The 19,428-nt window shown below is 39.7% G+C and overlaps 1 protein-coding gene across 3 annotated transcripts in view; it reads right to left on the reverse strand.

Annotated features, from left to right (window-relative positions):
- The window catches only part of LOC102207343 (leucine-rich repeat and fibronectin type III domain-containing protein 1-like protein), a 180,474-nt gene extending 176,421 nt beyond the window's left edge, over window positions 1–4,053 (reverse strand). For all 3 annotated transcript variants that reach the window (XM_005720763.1, XM_005720761.1, XM_005720762.1), the window contains exon 1: window positions 2,877–4,053. The gene's annotated coding sequence lies outside the window, so the exon portion shown is untranslated. The remainder of the gene's footprint in view (window positions 1–2,876) is intronic.
- Between the last annotated feature and the right edge of the window lie 15,375 nt (window positions 4,054–19,428).

Below are 19,428 nucleotides of genomic sequence, written 5' to 3' on the forward strand. Positions count from 1 at the left end.
CATTTCTGTATAACTGTATATCTCAGATTTCTGTATAGTTTTTTATTTCATATTTATATCCTGTTCATAGCCTGTACATAGCTTGTACTCACTACAGCCTGTACATACTTATAGTTATAGAATATTGATAACATACTTCATACCGTGTACATTATAACATACCATAATAGACCCATTTCTGTAATATACTTACATATCTATATTATTGCTAATATATATTGTAATATATCTATATCATGGCTAAAGCACTTCTGGATGGATGCAAACTGCATTTCGTTGTCCTGTACCTGTGCATGTGCAATGACAATAAAGTTGAATTCAATTCTATTCTATTCTATAACTGTTGGAACAGTGTTCTTTGGATCATACTCAGCATTTCTTGTCCTCCAAACACAGTGACTCAAGTTGAAGCCAAAGCCAGCTTGATTTTGGTTTGATCTGACTGCAGTACTTTCTCCCAAATCATTTAGATGTTCACTGGCAAACTTAAGACAAGCCTGTACATGTGCCTTCTCAGCAGGGTGCTCTTGTGGACAGTGCAAGATTTCAATTGATTACGCTGTGGTGTGCTACCAATGGTGTTCTCAGTGACTGTGGTCCCAACTGTATTCAAATCACAAACAACCTGTGTAGTTTTGGTCTGGTCCATCACCTTTCTCATTATCATCCTCATCCCATGAAGCAAGATCTTGCATGGGGCTCTACACCTAGGGAAAGTACGGTTCATTCTATATTTCTTTCATTTCTGAATAAGCGCACCAGCAGTCATAACCTTCTCACCAGGCTTCTTGCTGATGGACTTGTAGCCCGTTCCAGTTTTGTGCAGATCTACAATTTTGTCCCTGATGTCCTTTGATGGCTCTTTGGTCTTGCACATGATGGTGGAGAGGTTGGATTTAAAGAAATTGATTCTGTGGACACATGCACTTTTTGTATAATGAATTGAGCTCATGACTATGTGCAGTTGACTAACTATGCAAGCCAGAATTCTGGCTAGGTTGTAGGGATTCAAATATTACTTCTCTTAATGGCATGCAGATCAATTTATAACTTTTATGCAATGTGTTGTTGTTTTTTCTGGGGTTTTAGTTGACATCCTGTCTCTCTCCATTCAAATGAAACTGCCATAAAAACTAGAAACTCTTCATTTCTTTCTAAGTAAGCAAACTTACAAATTCACCAAGGGATCAGCTAAGTCCCCACTGTACACGAGTTTTAACTCCTATTATACAAAAGGATGAATGAAGAGTATGTTTGTGTTAGTTTGTGGAAAAAAGTCAGCTTTAAATTTTTTTGGTTTATACTTGCCATGTTTAAGGCTTAAAAGTTTAATCTCAACAAAATCTTTGTTCTCTACTAGAATTTTACTGCTGCAGTCTAAAGTGGGTCATGATCAGTGGTACAGTATGCTGACAGCAAGTGCTCTTCATGATTCCATTAACTTCCAACTGTGTAATACTGATCATATGCATAAAGAACTTCACTGTGATCTGAAAGGCATTAAAATATCATCATCAATTGAATCTTTCAAAATATTCTGCCTAGACAGCAATTTGAGCTACATTCAAACACGCTGCACTAACACGAGCCAGGAAGAATGACACAACATAGGCAGGAAAGATTGAATTATCAGAACAAAAAAAAGGCTTCAGCTAAGCCACAGGTATACACATTCCAATGAAGACAGGAAAACCAGAAAAGCCCTCCCTGCAAATGTTGTATATTTTTGCATGTGTGTTTACATGTGTTTTAAGGTGGCTTAGAGCCATTGCAAAACCCAATCAAAATGCAAATGAAGCAGTTAGGGATAGGAAGAATTTACCAGGTAAAGAGGAGCTGATGAGCTGACACAGCAACTTAAATTATTGGCTTCGTAAATCTATCTTTCCTGCCTTTTTTTTAATGGTTTCTCCTCCTGTCTTTATATCTTTCTGTCTCCATGGTGCAGCAATGGCAGTTGCGCAGCAATCCATTGGATAATACCACATAGTGTCTCCAGCATAGATTGATGGAGTGTTCTACACTTGGCCTCCATCTTTTTAGAGCTTTCTTGAGCTCTAGCTTTCCTCACTCCTCTTGCACAGCGTCTTGATCCTTCTCCCCACCTGCACCAGTAAGCTAACCCCTCCTCACCTCACCAACTCCCCCCTCATTCTATTTGATTCCATTACTTTCACCCTTCCCCTTATATTCTCTCCACTCACCTTTCCAGCAGAACCCTCTCTCTGGCCATTATGCCCTGCCTTCTCCCCCTCCCTATCACAGAGCCCATCTCCTCTTCCTGCTCCTTCTCTGTATTCCACCTCAGCACCCTCTCTTCTGCCCTCTTCCCCTATCAGATCCCTTTAAGCCCCTCCTGTCTCACTTCTCTCCCTGTTTGTTCTCGTCTCCACAACGGTTTGGTTATTCAGTTCTGCCTTTCTTTCACAACCAAGTCACCCTTTCCCTCTTTAAACTCTCAGACTTCTCTTTTCACCCCATGTCCTGCCACGGTCTCTTAACATATCTCCTTATCTGTTTGACACATGTTACTTCACACTTTACCCCTCAGCAACATCATCCCTTCTCGTCTCACCGTCTCTCCTTTCCTCCTGTGTTTAATCTGGAGAGGATATCACCATCTCTGAATCGTAGGGGAGAAAAAAACCCACCAGCGCCATTATCTTCCCATCTGCCATCTCTTCTGTCTCTCTGTCTATGTACTCAACTCGGCTCTTCTAAAATTACAAACCAACCTCTAAAAAGCGATGCGGCATTTAAAAAAAAAACAAAAAAAAAACGAGAACATGCAGACGGGGGAAGGTGGTTGAGGGAACGGGGAGAGAAAATGGTGCGATAATCGGACAGAGGGGAAAAGTAGATAGACACTATCATACCTGCGCGTCTGCCTCTCCTCCTGTTGTTGAGGCTATGTCTCCTCTGGTTATTTGCTCCCTTTTCAAGCCAGGTGAAGAACTCGAAAGAAAATACTAAATAATCCCCTTTCTGATCGGAATAATTTTCAAGCCCAATAAGAAAATATATCCACTTTTTTTATGTTGTTGTCTGACACCGCGCAAGGCTAACCGCGCTGCGGGGCTGCTGGAGGGGAGACGGGGCAAGGCAAGCGTTTCAATTTAGTTCCCGTTGAGTTTGCATCAAAAGCCCTTTACGGGTGCAAGGCCGGTCGCAGTCTATAACCTACAGCTATCCACTGTCCGCTAGTGATCCGCTGGGACAGGACTGTAAGAGAGAGGGGGGAAACGCCGTTAAACCGGCGCACCGCTGCGTTGAGCGCTCATTTGGACTCCATGCGAGCTCCCCCTGTTTCTGTTTAGACTCCGTTAATCGGTCATTTGAAGGAAAATACACAAACGCTGGAGGTTAGTATCGCTGGGTTCCCGTGTCTAAAGAGTGGAGGAAAAGCGATGTGTAGTAAAGGAAACCACGCTGGACTCATTTGCCGGTCTCCCCTATGGGTGATCTCCGCTTCCCCATTCAGCAGCTGCCTCTGCTGTCCTAAGGTCCAATCTTACTCCTTCGCAGCTCTTCGTGTTTCATCTGTAGACGCCTGAAACAAAAATCCTGTCAGGGTAATGGTGGGTAGGTGTTATCCGTCCCAAGGTCTTCCACAGGTAAAAAATAAATAAATAAACAAAATAGGTGCACGAATTTGTAACTCTTCTCTCCACCCCCAAAAAACAGAAACTATAAAATCACATAGCTCAGTGAAACCGCTGCTCCCCTTTTTCCTCTACACAAGTGACTTTGTCTTGACCTCTCTCTGCTCTCGGCGTTGTTGTCTGTGAGGAAAAACACAGGACCACACCGCGGGCAGCCGGAGGATGGTGGACGAGGCGTTATAGGTCAAAGAATAAGGCGAGCTTCAGATGGAAGGAGAAACAAATTTCGCAGCGAAAGAAAACCCCACATTTAACGTCCTTTAGCTCATTTTAAAAACCCGCTCTGATCCGCTACGATGAGCAGTCCCTCCTGCAGTTACTTTCACACTGTGCGGCGGTTTTTCCCGGGAGGCGATACGCCCACCAGCCCCGCTCCTGTCTGTCTCCTTCCCTCCGTATCTGTGTCCTGCTCTGTCTACTGACAAGTCGCTGCTCCGGGATTACAAGCTGGTGATAACAGATGGATGCCTTATGACGACGGTGGGTGATGCCATCGCCTGGACCTCAGCCTGCAGTAGCTGAAGTTTAGGGTCTGTCAGGACACACAGTAGACAGCCACACTGTCAATAGGTTCTCAAAGTGTGGAGCAGGGACTTGAAGAGGACCACGTGAATGCAGTTACAGCTGCAAAGCAGGAAAAAGCTTACATTTTATCAGTTGTTATTAAAGGTAGGCTATCTGCTCATGTTCTGGAATGCACTACTGTTGACAATAAAAATCACTGCCAGTAGTCTTGGTTCAAGCCAGTACATATGCACAAACACTGCTCACTTATATCTGCATATCGCTGTTTGACCCTAAGCATAGCTCAGGTGCAGCTGCTCTAGGTTGCCAGTGGAGGCAAGAGAGATGAGATGCACAGCTCTTGTCTTTAGTCAGGAACCTCCATGTGATGGGAATGACTGGCTTTACTTTCATCATATGTGATGTCAAAGGCTTTATGCCTGATAAATACTTGTAATTACCACTAGGAGGAAGAGAGGAGCAGACACTGAATTATGAAACATAAATAATATTAAACGGGTTATGTTAATAAAATTAAATATCACATTCATCAAAGTCTTTCCGTTAGGTGTCCCGGATACTGCGGATTAAGAGCTGTGGTGATGAATGTTACCATTAGAGATGGCTGAAACAGCAAGCGCAGCGGCAGATTAGTGTGCTCACTTTCCAGATTCTGCAGGATTTCATAGATTATAAAATGTGAGTGTTCTACAATTATCTGATTAGCAAGAGGGATAAATTATATGGTGCGTTATTGGCAGTACACCAAACAATTCAAGGTTGCGGCTGCTAGTGGTGGTGGGGCCGGGAGGACAAGGGATAATAAAGAGATAAAGGGAATAACAGAGGAAGGCAGAAATAAACAGATTTAGAGAATGGGCAGAGATCAGACAGGGGTCAGGAAAAATGAAAACTCTTAACAGTTTGTTTCATCTTTAACCTCTGCTGAAGTACTGAGCAATATAAGCTAAAGGCTAGTGTTATAAAATCAAATAAATATGTGCATTTTTGAGAGAGATTGGCTAAAAGGAAGTAAAAGGGGAGGTGTAGAGGCTTTGTAAGTGTATATAAGGGAACTATATACAGTAGTAAAAGTAACTCCTGGTGGCATTTAAAAGCAAAATGTGATGAGAATTTAATAAGCCTACAGCAGTATTGCTTTGGCTACTGGTTAGAGACTCTTTTTTTTCCCAGATGCTTCTTTCTTTAGCAATGTTTTAATTAGACCGGGTGTCCCCAGGGTTTAAACAGCATTAGCAAATTTTGGAATCCTCAAATGAAGAATTATCACTGACCTAAAGGATCCTGTCAAGTTGCATTAGTGAGTTGTATAAATACTGGTGAATAAACTAGTAAACCAAACAACTTTTCACATACAGATCGAGCCGTGATGCTGAGTGAGAGTGAACAAAAAGCGAGAAAGAACGAAAGAAAGAAAGAGTGGGCAGAGGGTGAAGAGATACAAGAGACAGAGGAGTGCTCATTGTAGAATTCTGTGAATCGTCGCTGCCTTCAGAAAAGCCACAAGGATTGCACATGCAGGGCATCACTTGGTCAGTGTCCTCCAATAACAAACATCCAATTATTTTATCAAATTTTTCACAGAGTAAAATAACCTTTAGTTGTCACGACTGCACAAAGCCCCGAAATGTCAAAGCAGCTGGTTGTAGACGCTCATTGAGTCAAACCAAACTGTTACAAAAGCATCTGCACGGACCAGATTTTAACAAAGGAAAGGACAAATATGGAGAGAGTAACACAATCCTGACGCAAACTCTGGCAACATGTTCATCCTTAAATAGAGAGTAGGCCTACACGATGGCAAGCCACCAGAGGAGTGTGACTAACAAACCCTAAGGAAGGAAATTGTTGGAAAAATTCAGACTCAAAGAACAAAGAACTGGAGGGCAAGCCATGGCCAGACTTCTCTCAAGAAAATGCATAATTAACTTTTATTTCCAACGCAGTTTGAAAATCACAGATGTTTACTTCCTCTAATTCTAATCATTACACTTGTTTTTCTCAAAAATATGAAGAAACATTCCAAGAGTTACACTCCCTCCTGCTCTGTTGCCACAAATTAAACATATCTACAGTGCACAGTTTTGTTAGCTGAGCAAAACTGAGGATAAACCAATTTAACAAGTTCAATTTTTAGTCTTTTCTCTTTTTTAACATTATTGTAAAGCGACATAGCTTTGGGGATGTGGCTGTATGGACAAAACCAGTCATTTAACACCAAGCGTCTCTGGGAAATTGAGGTAGGCATGTTTTATGATATGAAAAAGGTTTTGCAGCTCCAACTATAAAAAGCATGAAAAGCTCACAGCATAAAAAGGCATACCCGATTTAAATGTAGCCAATCTCCTCTTTAAAGTAATCTCCTTGTGCACCTTTGCTAATTTGAGATTAGCCCCCTGGAAGTCCTGTTCTGATAACTTCCATGTGTGTATCTCCAATAAAACAGGATCTCCTCCACTTTATCAAAACAACCCACCAACTTGAATTTTACTTTGAGATACAGGACAAAGTTTAACTGTGGTACTGTATGAGTATAAGTATGTGATGACATATATGAGGACAGCAAGACAGTGTCGAGGTGTCCTTAGTAGCAACAGATGGATTAAAGGTGAGGGTGGGATTACATCAGGGATTAGCTCTGAGCCCCTTTTTGTTTGCAGTGGTGATGGACAGGTTGAAAGATAAGGTTGGGCAGGTATATCCGTGAACTATGATGTTTGCACGGGCATTGTGATCTGTAGTAAAAGTAGGGAGAAGGTGGAAGAGAGTCTGGAAAGGTGGAGGAATGCACTGGAGAGATGAGGAATGAAAGTCAAAAGAAGCGAGACCGAATACAGATGTGTGACTGAAAAGGGGACATGTGTAGCAGTGAAGATGCAGGGAGCAGAGGTAGTGAAGGTCAACCTGAGGTCAAACATCCAAAGCAATGAACAGTGCAGAAGGTAAATGGAGAAGAGAGTGCAGGCAGGGTGCTATCTGAAAATAGCAGCAGATCTGCTAAAAGTTCAGAAGTGCACCGAGAGACAAGCCTGAGGGGGAGATCGCCCAAAGCTGAACCAGGTGAGGTTTTTGCTTTTTATGGGCAGAGGTGCAAAAGTTCATTTACTAAATCCCAGAAAGTTGACCTTATTCATCTGGAAGTAGGAATCATTAGAATGAACAGAATCAACTTTCAACAAATCAACTTTCTGGAATTTTCTTACCTGGATTATTGAGCATTCACCAAGGCTTAATGTACTAAAACAAAAATGACAAATGTTTTGAGTTTGCTAAGTTTATGTTTAGCCTATGTGTTGTGACAAAGAGGCCCACAATTACTACTTATATTATGATTATTGATTGCTAATTTTAACTTTTATTTATTTATTTATTTTTAAATGCCACCACGTTATTGTAAATCAATGTTTTACATAGTTATACTATCCCTTGCTGCTTTGTGGGAAATTTTTACTGTGTTTTTACACCACTGTGGCAACTTGCTGTGTTTCACAACAGTAAAGCCTGTGAAACTGAGATAGAGTTGAGATAAACACAAGAAGAAGTAGAGACAGTGTAATAGAGGAAGGAGGAAGGGAGGGAAGGAGATAAAGAGAGACGGAAAAGCCTCCAACCAATTCAGCACCACGGACAGTGCTGCAGCGGGATTCAGCTGCACAAGGCCGGAACAAGCTTTATCCTCATAGAGAAAAGCCAAAAGCTCTACTCAACACGGTCTGATCTCTCTCACTCCAACTCTTCCGCTCTCTTACACACACACTTATCCTTGTATTTCTCTTGCTCTGTCCTCTCTTAGACGCATACTGATGCGCATGCACTTGCAAACACACACACACATACTGTACAGTGTGTTTTTACTCTTTGTGGATCAACATCCCGAAGTAGTCGACAATATGTCAAGCACATGTGTGTGTGTGTTTATGTAAAATTCGATGCTCAGCATGGTAAGCACTTTTTTTCCTCCATCCTTAGTCACCAAATTTAGAAACGAGGCACAAGTATGAGACGGGTTCAAAAGGACACAAGTGCATTTGGACTTAGTGGCAGTAGGGAAAGGAAGAAGTGTGGAAATAAAGAAAGTTAGTGTGAGCTAAATAGATCTGGGGTAGCAAAGAAGATAACAACAGGGTATGCGACTCCTTTGTACGTTATTATTGGTGTACGGTGCATATGTCATTACCCCCAGCTCTTCCCATACTGGTACTTGAACAGCAACCTTTGCCTCTATTTACTCCCCTTGCATCAGTTTTTGATATACACAGTGAAATCTGAAATAGGAGAGTCTGGAAAATTTCAACTTAGCATTATGAAAGTGGAGGTGGAGTGGGTGGCATAAACTGCTTGACTGATTTAGGTTAAAATATAGCCTGTTGCACTATTTGCAAGACATCAGAAGAAAAACTTCTTCTTCATTTTGTACAAGTGTTTGGAGACATTAATGGCACCAGCTGAGAACACTTAGCTATGGATAAATAGATGCCATAGCATCTGTTAAGACTTTAAGCGATTTCCACTGAATTCTGTTCAACAACCCTCCATGCTAGAAACTGACAGCAAAGAGATACTGACAAGAGTCACTGTGTGTCAACCTGGGAGTGAGACTTCCCTCTGACTGGTCTCCCAGTCATGTCTTTTGCTATGGCCTGCTTTTAGAAACAGCTTATCGGAGAGGAGCCTCGTGGTACTTTCCAATAAACATACAGTAACAGACTAAATTTGGATTTAGCCTTACTGCCATGTCCGCTGGGTAGTCACACATTTTTTAATCCCCTTAACTCTGTAGGTCCCTGTACAATGATCAAGTATCAATCAACATCCTGTCTCTTTCCTATGGTCTCTCTGTTTAGCGCTGACAAGCAAGTTACCTACAAGTCTGTTTCACAACAATGACTGGGTGTGAATATTGCTGTTCACTGACTTGTGAAGTACATGCTATAATATCAAGATGTGTTTTTTGAATATACTATAATAATGAAAATAAAAATAATGAATGGACTTGAAATTGGGGTTACTCCATAAATTCAAACCAATGATAGACAAATATAAAAAACAGGAGTTTAGTGGCACTTAAAGAGTAATACATTTCTCAGTGCTAAAGTTCAATATGTCACTTCTTTGTATCCCTAAAATAGTCAATTTTCACAGACTGCAGGTAAGCTCAAACATTGGGATGAGATTTGTTTTTTGCAAAGTATGTGTCCTCATTCTGAACATACAACTAACCCATGGCAGATATGTAAAGAAACTGAAATACACTGGGCTGAGAAACCAGTTCATGCAGGCCTTTATCCAGCAGTGTCACACTGATAAATTAAAGTATAATGAAATTGGAAGAAAGGATCTGTCCCAAAGAAACAGACAACTGGCACCACAAAGGGGAACTTCTTCACCTCAAACCTGCAAATTAAAGAAACACATGCCTCAGAGGAACTGGAAAAAGCTTCAGCTCAGTGCCATTCTGGGTGGTAGGAGAAAATGTATTGCTTAAATCATATGCTGTAAAGAAAAAAGAAACTGAGTCTATGCAGTTTGAAATTCTTTACACTTTGGCCTCTTTTTAGTTATGCCTTCCAGACTTTTGAGTCCAGACTTTAGAATGTTGGCCTCTCCATCTGACTTTGTCAACATTACATTGAACTGTTCTCCAATGGAAAAGAAACTGTTTTTGTGATCCAGGGAGATATCCAGCTTATGTCAAAAGAGGAGAAATATGCTGATAAATAAACTCAGAAGTTTATTTCAATGCAGCGTCTTTTTGGGTGACTAGCTGGTCACTTGTCTCTATGGAAAAGCAAGTGCTTTGTTCAGATGGTGGGCAATCTTTTACTGTGTGGACTTTACTTCTGTGGCCCTTAGCTTCATCACGTCACTTGTGCGCTTTGGTGCCAATGCAGGAAAGTGTTTAAAGTAGATCTAACTTTGCTTATACATTTACTTCAATCTTTCTTCTTCTGCCATTAGACCTCATGGCAGTCCTATGAACTTTTTGTGGAACACTGATTTTGGATTGAGGACTGTTAATGGGTGAAGGTTTTGAACTTTAAACCCTTTAAGAAAATGTTGCATAATTGGTTTTATTTGGTCAAAGAACCAGATATGTTTATATTTGATTTTGTTTTGTTTGTTTTTATCAATTTATGAACAATAAGAATGTTTCACCAAATCTGCCACATATTATCTTCAGAGCTCAAAATGTTCTTTTGATTTTGAAAAGCATTTGCTATTTGCTATAATGACAAAAATAAATAAAAATAGAAAATAGAAACCTTACCTTAGCATCTGTTTCATGTATGGAGAGTCCAACTTAGTGCAATGAATTGCACTCTTTTAGGCTTCAATAGGTTGGAACTCAGAAGCAAAACACAAAAAAGACAGGACAAACTGAAAGTTTGGCAGTTTTTGAGTGTCCTGGCTGAAGGGGAGTGATACAGGTGATAATGGCGTGAGGGAGCAGTGAGGCGTGCCAGCGACTGGCAGAAAGTGGACAAGCAGGTTGAAGGTTACATAGAGCTTGTAAGCGGGTTGATGAGCAAAAGAGTTGCCTTAAAGCACAGAAAGAGACAGTTACATTGACAGTTACTTGAATAGATTTATAAGAAACTAACACATTAAAGTGTCTGATACCTCATAGCTGAAGGAGAGGTGACTGGCTGAAGCACCAGTGCGGACACACTGCCAATACCATAATGATAAGCAGATGTACCAGTTGTCTTCAGTGAAGGATCTGAAGGAGGTACCATGCTCATGGTGCACACAGGGACAGAGAAGAACCGAAACAGAAACACATAGAGGAGACGATGGTACCTTTGTGGCATTGCCAAAAACAAACAAACAAACAAACAAACAAAAAAAGCGTCATTTGACCACAGGGGGGAGGGCATTGCAATTTGCAAAAAACATGCTTTCCCTATCAATGCTTAAGGCTATGCTTTTAACATGATCAGAGCATGTTGCTATGGCAACTGTGCCCTGCTCACCTTATTGCTGTATGAGTTATTTAAAAAAGAAATTCCAATTAATTGTGATGTGGGTAGTTATTTAAGTTATTGTATAGTGATAAAGATATTAAGTAATTGCATTTTAGTAGAAAGGGAAACTTTAAAAAAAAATCTCTAGTGTAAAATCAGGAGAATAAAATAATTTCTTAAGCAGCCTGTTTATTTCCAGAGAATTGGAGAAAGGGGATGGGGAGAAAGAGATGTTATAGTGCTGTCCTTCAGACTAGCAAGGTTGCAGTTTAATGGAGCCAGCACGAATGCCTCTCCTGACACATCCACCCCACCATGACCGTCAGACAGAAACAGACCAGTGGCCACAGAAAGAGAGAGAGAAGAATAAGGACAGAGCCATACTGAGCATCATAGATAGATCGACAGATAGCTAGGTAGGTAGAGAGAGAGAGACTGCCAGGTCATGGCCTGATGTACTGATGGAGAGAGTGCAGACGGAGAGAGGGATAGGGGCCCTGACACTACCATAACATGGCCATTCATTATATGTGAAAGAAGACAGAGTGATGAAGCAGAGACAGGAGAAGAGAGAAAGAGGGGTGTGTTTAACATAGTAACATATGTGTTACACTGGAAATGTTTACTTAAATTCTGAATATGACTTGACACTTCAAAGCTGTATTGCTTTTTGGTATTTTTTGTTTTTAAGAGAAAGATGAGAGGGGTGTTTTGTAAATAGCTTGTTGTAAGTTGGACTTGACTTGAGCAGATCAGCAAATTAAGGACAAAGGGATTTAGAGAAATATGCAGTGGCGATAGTACAGACATTCTGTACTTACGCATACGTACACATAGTGTTATACTCCAGTAAAAGTTGAAGTACTGATTCAACGTCATTACTCAAATAAAAGTGAAAAAAATACTCAAAGTTAGAAAGTAAAAACAACTCTTTGGAGAACGTTTGTACCAGCTATTTTTGTGCAAAGCTGGCTGAACCTGCTACATTAATGTTATAATAAAATAATATTAGTAGATGGCAATACAAACTTTGTTTTAATCCACAATTTAATTCTAGTAAATTTACTCAGCTCGACTCAGTTAAGTAGAACATGAATAGAGAAAAGGAAGGAAATTTTTTAAAAAGCTCTGTTTTCTGTTGCCTACATAATAGAGGGTCTCTTTACCTCTAAACAGGGAAATGAGTACAGTCAGGGGTTAAAGTGGATTCAGCAGGTGGGGCGTCATAATTATTTCCATTGTGTGCTCCAGCAGATTTTGTTAATGTACAGGCTGCAATCAGCTGACCTGTGCCGCTGCTGCTCTGCGGTTGAACCAGATGTCAGCAGGTGTTTCATTTCAGTACACTATCTATGCTGTCTTTTTTCTAGACGGTATGAGGTTAGTATGAAGATGGAAGTCAGTCAATGAATTTAAGCATCATCAGCTAAAACTCATATTAATCTGTGCTACACTTGATGTTGCCTGACCCTGAGCATGAAACCAAAGCCACGGTGCACCAGTCAGACACTGTTCTTTACTTTAAATCCATCACATTACATCAAACTAACTTGTTTATCCTTCACTAACCTGCAGAGTATTTTATGCAACCTTTCAAATAACACAGTCTGACTCAGTTTGATGTGCAGCACATTTCATAGTATAAAAAACATAATGTCACATGTAGAGACCCATGACATGATTTAAAAAACATGAGGACTTACTTGTAAACTTTTCATTTTCGGTTTATCATATACCATTGAGCAGTTCTTACCTTCAAATCTAACCTCTCTTGTTCCTCTCTTGCCCTTTTCTTTCTTATCTTTCTCCATCTCAGAGTGAAGAGAACTAATAGAGACTGCCTTTGAAATGACCTGTTATTTTGCTTGTCTTGTGTAGGGCTAGCTGAAGTACTGCAACCGCACCTTAAGCTCATTTGCTCTTGCTCAGATGTTGTGTCCGAGCAAGAACAAATGAGAGTGCACAGTGAAAGACGGTAAGTAAGTAAGGAGGATCAGTAAGGAGGAGAGATCCTCCCCCACTCAACATCTTGAACTCTAGACTCTGAATTACTATAACACTTGCTATTATATTCTGTTTTTCATTTATATGTCACATGACATGGAAATTTCTGCGACTAGAGATTAAGAGATCTTCACAGATTTGTCTTGCTTTTGAAGTTGTTTTACATGTATGAATTTTTACAGCCCCATTTGCAAGATGTTGAAACCTGTTTCTGACATTAAAATAAAAAAGCAAAAATGAATTTAATTTAGAGCAATTATGATTTCATAAAGAACAAAATTTGCTTGTTACAACATTTTACATGTTGTCTTTAGTATTTGTAGTTTTTTGAAATGAGGTTAAAGTAAAATTCAGAAGTTATGCGGCAGTTCCATCTCACTAAAATACAATTTATGTATAAATGTATTAGTGTGATTGAGCTGCTCTTCAGGAACGTGCTCTAAAAGTGTATATCATGTGTGTAGTAAATAAATACCAAAACACACTGAAAATAAACCATGAAAGAAAAAAGACCCCCCAAAAAATGAAATGGAGAAAAGCAAAAATAAAAGCAGCTACAATTTAATTTTGTGGCAGTCATGGTCGTGGTGCTTCATAGGTACTGGAGCTCACTGATTACACCCATGTGCATGATTGAACTGTAACTGGTTGCTAAGGTTAAATACAACTGACTGAATGAAAGGGCCTGTGATGAGTTGTGTAAAGTGTGACATCATTTTGAACACCTTTAGATTTCCTGGTGCGAGGTAGATGTACATAAAAACATGACAAATGTGTAGCTACTACTATACTCTAACAATATTTATTTCTACATTACTTTTCTTTATTTCACATGGGTTCTGCTGAACACTAAGCAGTGGTTGTACTCGACATGCTGGCTTAAGGAAGTCAGAAAGTTTGCCAACTTCAGGTATGTTACCATAGTCTTCTGAAATACTTTTAACAGGGAGATTAGTGGAATGCATGAGGACGAATATAAAGACTTGCAGGTTCTCATTGTGTTTCAGATCTGAATTATGATGCATAAATATTATGAACACTTAACACTGCATATAAGTGAAACATCTGGCACATGTTTGAGGAAGATCTGCAGTTCTCTATGTATTTGTAATCTTATTCCATTACCCTCTATGTCCTGAACCTGTAAAGAGTTCCTTCTTTAGAATTTGCTCTATTTTTTGCTTCTCTTAAATCAGGACAGCTTCAAATTTGGAGATGATCCAAACCCATATTTTCTCATATAACCCACTGGTGAATGAAGCTGGGACTCTTAGTCCACTAGATTAAAATCACCACAGTCACTGACCAGCAGCACTTTGGTCACAAGATGAAGGTAAGAACAGAAATTGCTTTATTAGCTTCCAGGTTGTTGTCTTATTCTGAGTATATGGTTTGAGCATGTCATGCAAAAAGGAAACACAATGTGCAATGAGACTAGAGCTCACTGAAAAATAAAAGAAAGAATGACTGTAATCAATCATGCACGATGTAAAAGACATAGCACACTTTTACTCACTAGTCAGAAAAACAAATTAAAAACAACGTAATTAGAACAGACTGCTCTTGTAAATAATAAAATAAAGAAATCACATTTATAAATAATGTGGCAGTAGCACTTTCTTTCTGGGTTGAATATGCATGTCCCTGCAGTGGTAGCATGTGTAACCATGGGGAAAGTCTGCTGTGCAGGATGTTTGGAGCGTGGCTTTCATCAGAAAATGCCAGTAAACGGAACATCACACAGGGTCTTATTACTGTGATCTTGAAAAGGAGCTGTTTACTTTGACGGGACATGGTCACCACACTGAAAGAGATAGTTTTCACATCACTATGTAGTCTGTGAAAAACAAAGTATAGCCCACCATTCAAAAGCTTATAAAACTGACTTTAGCAGCAATAACTTGAAGTTATTGCGTTCTGTATGATATTAATAATCTCACACATCATTGTGCAGGAATTTGGGCCCATCATTCTTTACACTTTTGCCTTAGTGCATTTAAGTTTCAGGTTCCGCCATTGCAGCCCAATGGGGCTGAGGTGTGGACTTTGGCTGGGCTACTAGTACACTTTGTCATTCTGTTGTAGATTTGCTGACGTGCTTTGGATCTGCATGATCCACTTTCAAACAAACTTTAGCTTTCAGACAGACGTCCTCACATTTGACTCTTGAATACTTTGATACACAGAGGACTTCACGGTCATTCGTCTTTGGTCTTGTCTGTCCAACAAAAATTGTTCTGAAAGTCTGGTGGATTGTTCCAATGCATTTTTGTAAATTCTAAGGAAACCATTAATACAGACTTCATAAATGAACCCAAACAGTCCTCTCCACCCTGACGGCAGCCACAGCATTATTGACCTATTTGCATAAAGCTTTATTTAAAACATCGTGTTATTCAATATAAAAGTTCAGTTTTACTTACCTCTTGAGTGAAAGTCCTTGTTTCAAATTGGTTCTGAAAAAAACACAAAGGGCTAAGATGTGGTTTTGACAGCTTCAAAACTAATAAAGATATGAGGTTTCTAAATGATCTGTTGTCAAGATTTGAATCAAGCAGTGTATTTAAAATTCTGATATGAAATATTTACTGATTTTGTTTGGTTTTAGCTCTTCTGCATGAGATAGGCCAACAGTGTCTTCTAGTGGTTTGAAAACTGTATGCGTTATGCTCAATCATCCAAATAAGAAAATGCCAAAAAGTTGATTCTGTTCATCTGGATGTAGTGTTTTCAGCAGGCAATAAGTTTACTTAAATGCTACATCCAGATGAACAGAATCAACTTTTTGGGATGTGTGTTATGAGCTTCATGTAGATATATTCTTTCCACACTTGAAGAGTGGCAGAAGATTATTCCTGATACAGATTTTTAGGATCTCACAGTCAAGCCCAGGGAATCATCTCTGTAACTTGATAAGTGGTGGTGGTCTCTTTGTGGTCTAGAATCCCCTCTTGGGTCCCTGCCTTTCTTGGATCTTGGTACATCTAGGTGTTTTTAAAGACTTGTTTTCTTGGCAACTGTTTGTTTATCGGTGTTTCCAGCCATGTAAAAAACCGAAATTTGAACTCTAGAAATTTAGTTTAAAGTAAATTTTCCCCGGGCGCTGCATTGGTGGCTGCCCACTGCTTCACTGGGTGAATGGGTTAAATGCAGAGGAACTATTTCCCTATGGGGACTAACACATACACATTATTATTATTACAAAAAGTCAAAGAACAGAGAATTACAGTGATAATAGGACCTATAAAGATCTTTAATTGCCCTGATCCTCCTGGGTAACGAGAAAACATAGTAAATTCTAAAACTTATATTTAACTCACCTGAAGCATTATTTCTGCATCCGTTCCAGTTCACTACATATTTGATGATATTAACATGATCCTTGTAAATGCACTAGTAAGTATGCAGAACACTAACGTGTGCCTGCATTTGCAGGTAATTGTTATGCATTTACAATGTAAAATTGTATGTATATGGGGTTCATCAACACTTTATTTGTCTGAGTGCTTTAACAAAGCACTCAGACAAATAAAGTGTTGATGAAGATGCTCTTTCCAGAGTGTTTGTGCCAAGATTAGACACTCAGCAGGTAAATAAACTGAGTGTGTGTGTGTGTGTGTGTCAGATAAGAAAAATATTTAACATGGACAGGAGCATACCCCAAACAGAGATAAAGATGGCAGTGACTCAAAATCCTTAAAATTGAAAGTTTTATTAAATGCATTAAGTAAACAGCAAGTATTTGGAAGAGAAAGGTTGAATACCAAAATCTTTAACGTCACACAGAGACAAAAACATATGAGTATGGATGGGAAAAGGGTTTTAGCGTTTTTAGACAAGATGGTTAAGAATTAGAAATGAGTATATTGGGGGGACATTTATGGAGACTAAGCTGGAGAAACAGGGGTGAGATGGTTGGACATGTGCAGGGATAGTGGATATATATTGTACAAAGGATGTTCAACTGCCAGGCTGGAGAAACACCTCTGAAAGATTCATGGATGTAGTGAAGGAGGACATGCAGAAGGGACAGGTTGAGATGGAAGCCAGAGATTTGCTGTGGCGACCCCTAAAAAGAACAGCAGAAAGACGAATAAGTCAATATGTGCCAGTGAAGTGTTGCTCCCTGAGTTAAATACTTGAAGGTCAAGTGTAATCTGTGACTCATTCAGTGATTTCAGGTTCCATGTGACTCTTCTCATCCCCAGTCTTGTGGATTATTGCGGCTTAGTACATTATTGTGCCTTTATGTTGTATATTGTATTCATTCCTTTGATAAAATCACCACCACAGACACCGTAATAGTCACTAGCCAGAGTGAATATTTGCCTTCTGAAAAGATCATTAGTCAGTGTGTATGCGTTTGTGCGTCCGTCCGAGCACGCATGCGTGTGCCTGTGAAAACCCAGATTCAATCAGTCTAGTTAATTAGCAGCAGATGTGTTGCTTCCCAAATTAGAAAGTGATGATTCAGTGAAAGCACACCAGCACTCTGCTGTCTTTCTCAAATACATTTGGTGAAAAAAAATCAATGGAAAGATATTGATTTGTTTTTTAAATATACATTGAAAGGAAAGCGCTCAGTGCATTTTCAAATAATTTAGCCTACTCTAACATATGCAAATATGAGGTATGTAGTTTTGTGGTTTCCTAGTGTTTATTATGAGAAGAAAGCTGGAAGGAGCAGTAATGGTAGTGATAGGTGTCAAGCCAAGATACACAACTGGAAGCTCTGGTGCACATTGTACTACATTTACTTGTAAATACTTAAGATCCGGTACTAAAAGCAGAGTTAAAAAGATATAATTGTAATGTTTTTCTCAACAACCACCTTTTTCTGTTTCTTCGCAGACCTGCATTTGAGATGAAGACAGTAATTTATTGCTATTAATACACATTTTCTGTTGGGAAGATGTCAAAGTTGGGTGTATCTCCTGCCCTACCAGAACAAATGCAATTATTAGCTTCTGAACCCTTTTGTCACTGACTGCACATTTCCAAAACTGTCACTGGTTCACTAAATCTGAATTGGTGTTAAACACTTTTTATTGTTCTGAAACGGTTGTGGCATGGCTCCAAACTGCTCATTAAATAATTTTATAGTTACAATCACCCAAGCGTGCTGAGCTGAGCACTGCAGCAATGCTACCATCATCAGGACTCCAGAAGAGAATGGCGTGGCACAGCCTAGCAGACCAGCCTAGTATGGAACAGCAAAGAAAAATTACATTTAGATGACATTTAAGCACAGCAGAGAGTGAAAAACCATAGCAAAGCAAAGAACAGCGAGCTATAGCATAGGATATACAGTAGGTGTGCTTGACTAGATTAAGAGAGAAAACGCTGCATGTTACACCTTAGCATGCCAGATGAAAGCACAATATTTCAGAGAAGATGGAGAAAGAAAGAAATGAAAAAGGGTTAAATGTGGGTTTCCCCAGGTGTTCTGTTTCTCCCACCAAAGGCAAGCCTTTTAAGCAAGACCAAAACTCTCCCCATGCATAGTAATGCCCTTTATTAGACTTAGCCTTACAACAGACTACCACAAGCTGACCTTGTACATGTTACGGTAGTCTCCAGGTTCACTGAGACCCTGATCAAATGAGCAGAAACTTTATTAATTATTAACACCTGTTTTAATACTTACTTAATACTCCGAGTCAGCGCTGTGTTAACTGCTCTGTGAGGGTGCATTTAGGATTACTTTGTGCTAAATGCTAGCATCAGCGTGCAAAAATGCTGATAAAGAACAGAAAGGGTTATTGTCTTAGTTAAGACGTTAACATTTGCTAAACACAGCACTATATGGTCAGTTAAAGGATGAAATGATTTCAGTTCCTCATTAGTTTATCAAGGCAGAAATTTCAAGACACCCAAAAACTGCTGAAATGCTTCCTCTAAAACACCAAATGCTAAATCAAGTAGATGAAAAGTCAGTCGTTACTGTCAGGTGGCTTTATGCTGCAGGGACTGTATGCAGTTTCAAGAAAAATCCCTCCTATAGCTGTTAACATATTTGCAGGTTTTATAGTGCATGTCCTCTTGCATATGCTGCAGCTGTCTGGATAATTTCGTGCAAGAACCGAAAACAAAACAGGTGTGTGTGTGTGTGTGTAAGAGAGTGGTAGCAATGTAAAGCAATAGGTTATGCTCTGGACTTGAACTCACAACATGTCAAGTACGTGAGATGCCCCCTCTGCTCCACAAAGCGCTCAGCCCTGCTGTGCTCTGTTGTGTTCTGTGCTGAGGCATTCTGTTTCATGCCAAGCAGG

The sequence above is a fragment of the Pundamilia nyererei genome, unplaced genomic scaffold (assembly GCF_000239375.1).
Source record: "Pundamilia nyererei isolate P.nyererei 1_Seehausen unplaced genomic scaffold, PunNye1.0 scaffold00003, whole genome shotgun sequence".
Classification (NCBI taxonomy): Eukaryota; Metazoa; Chordata; class Actinopteri; order Cichliformes; family Cichlidae; genus Pundamilia; species Pundamilia nyererei.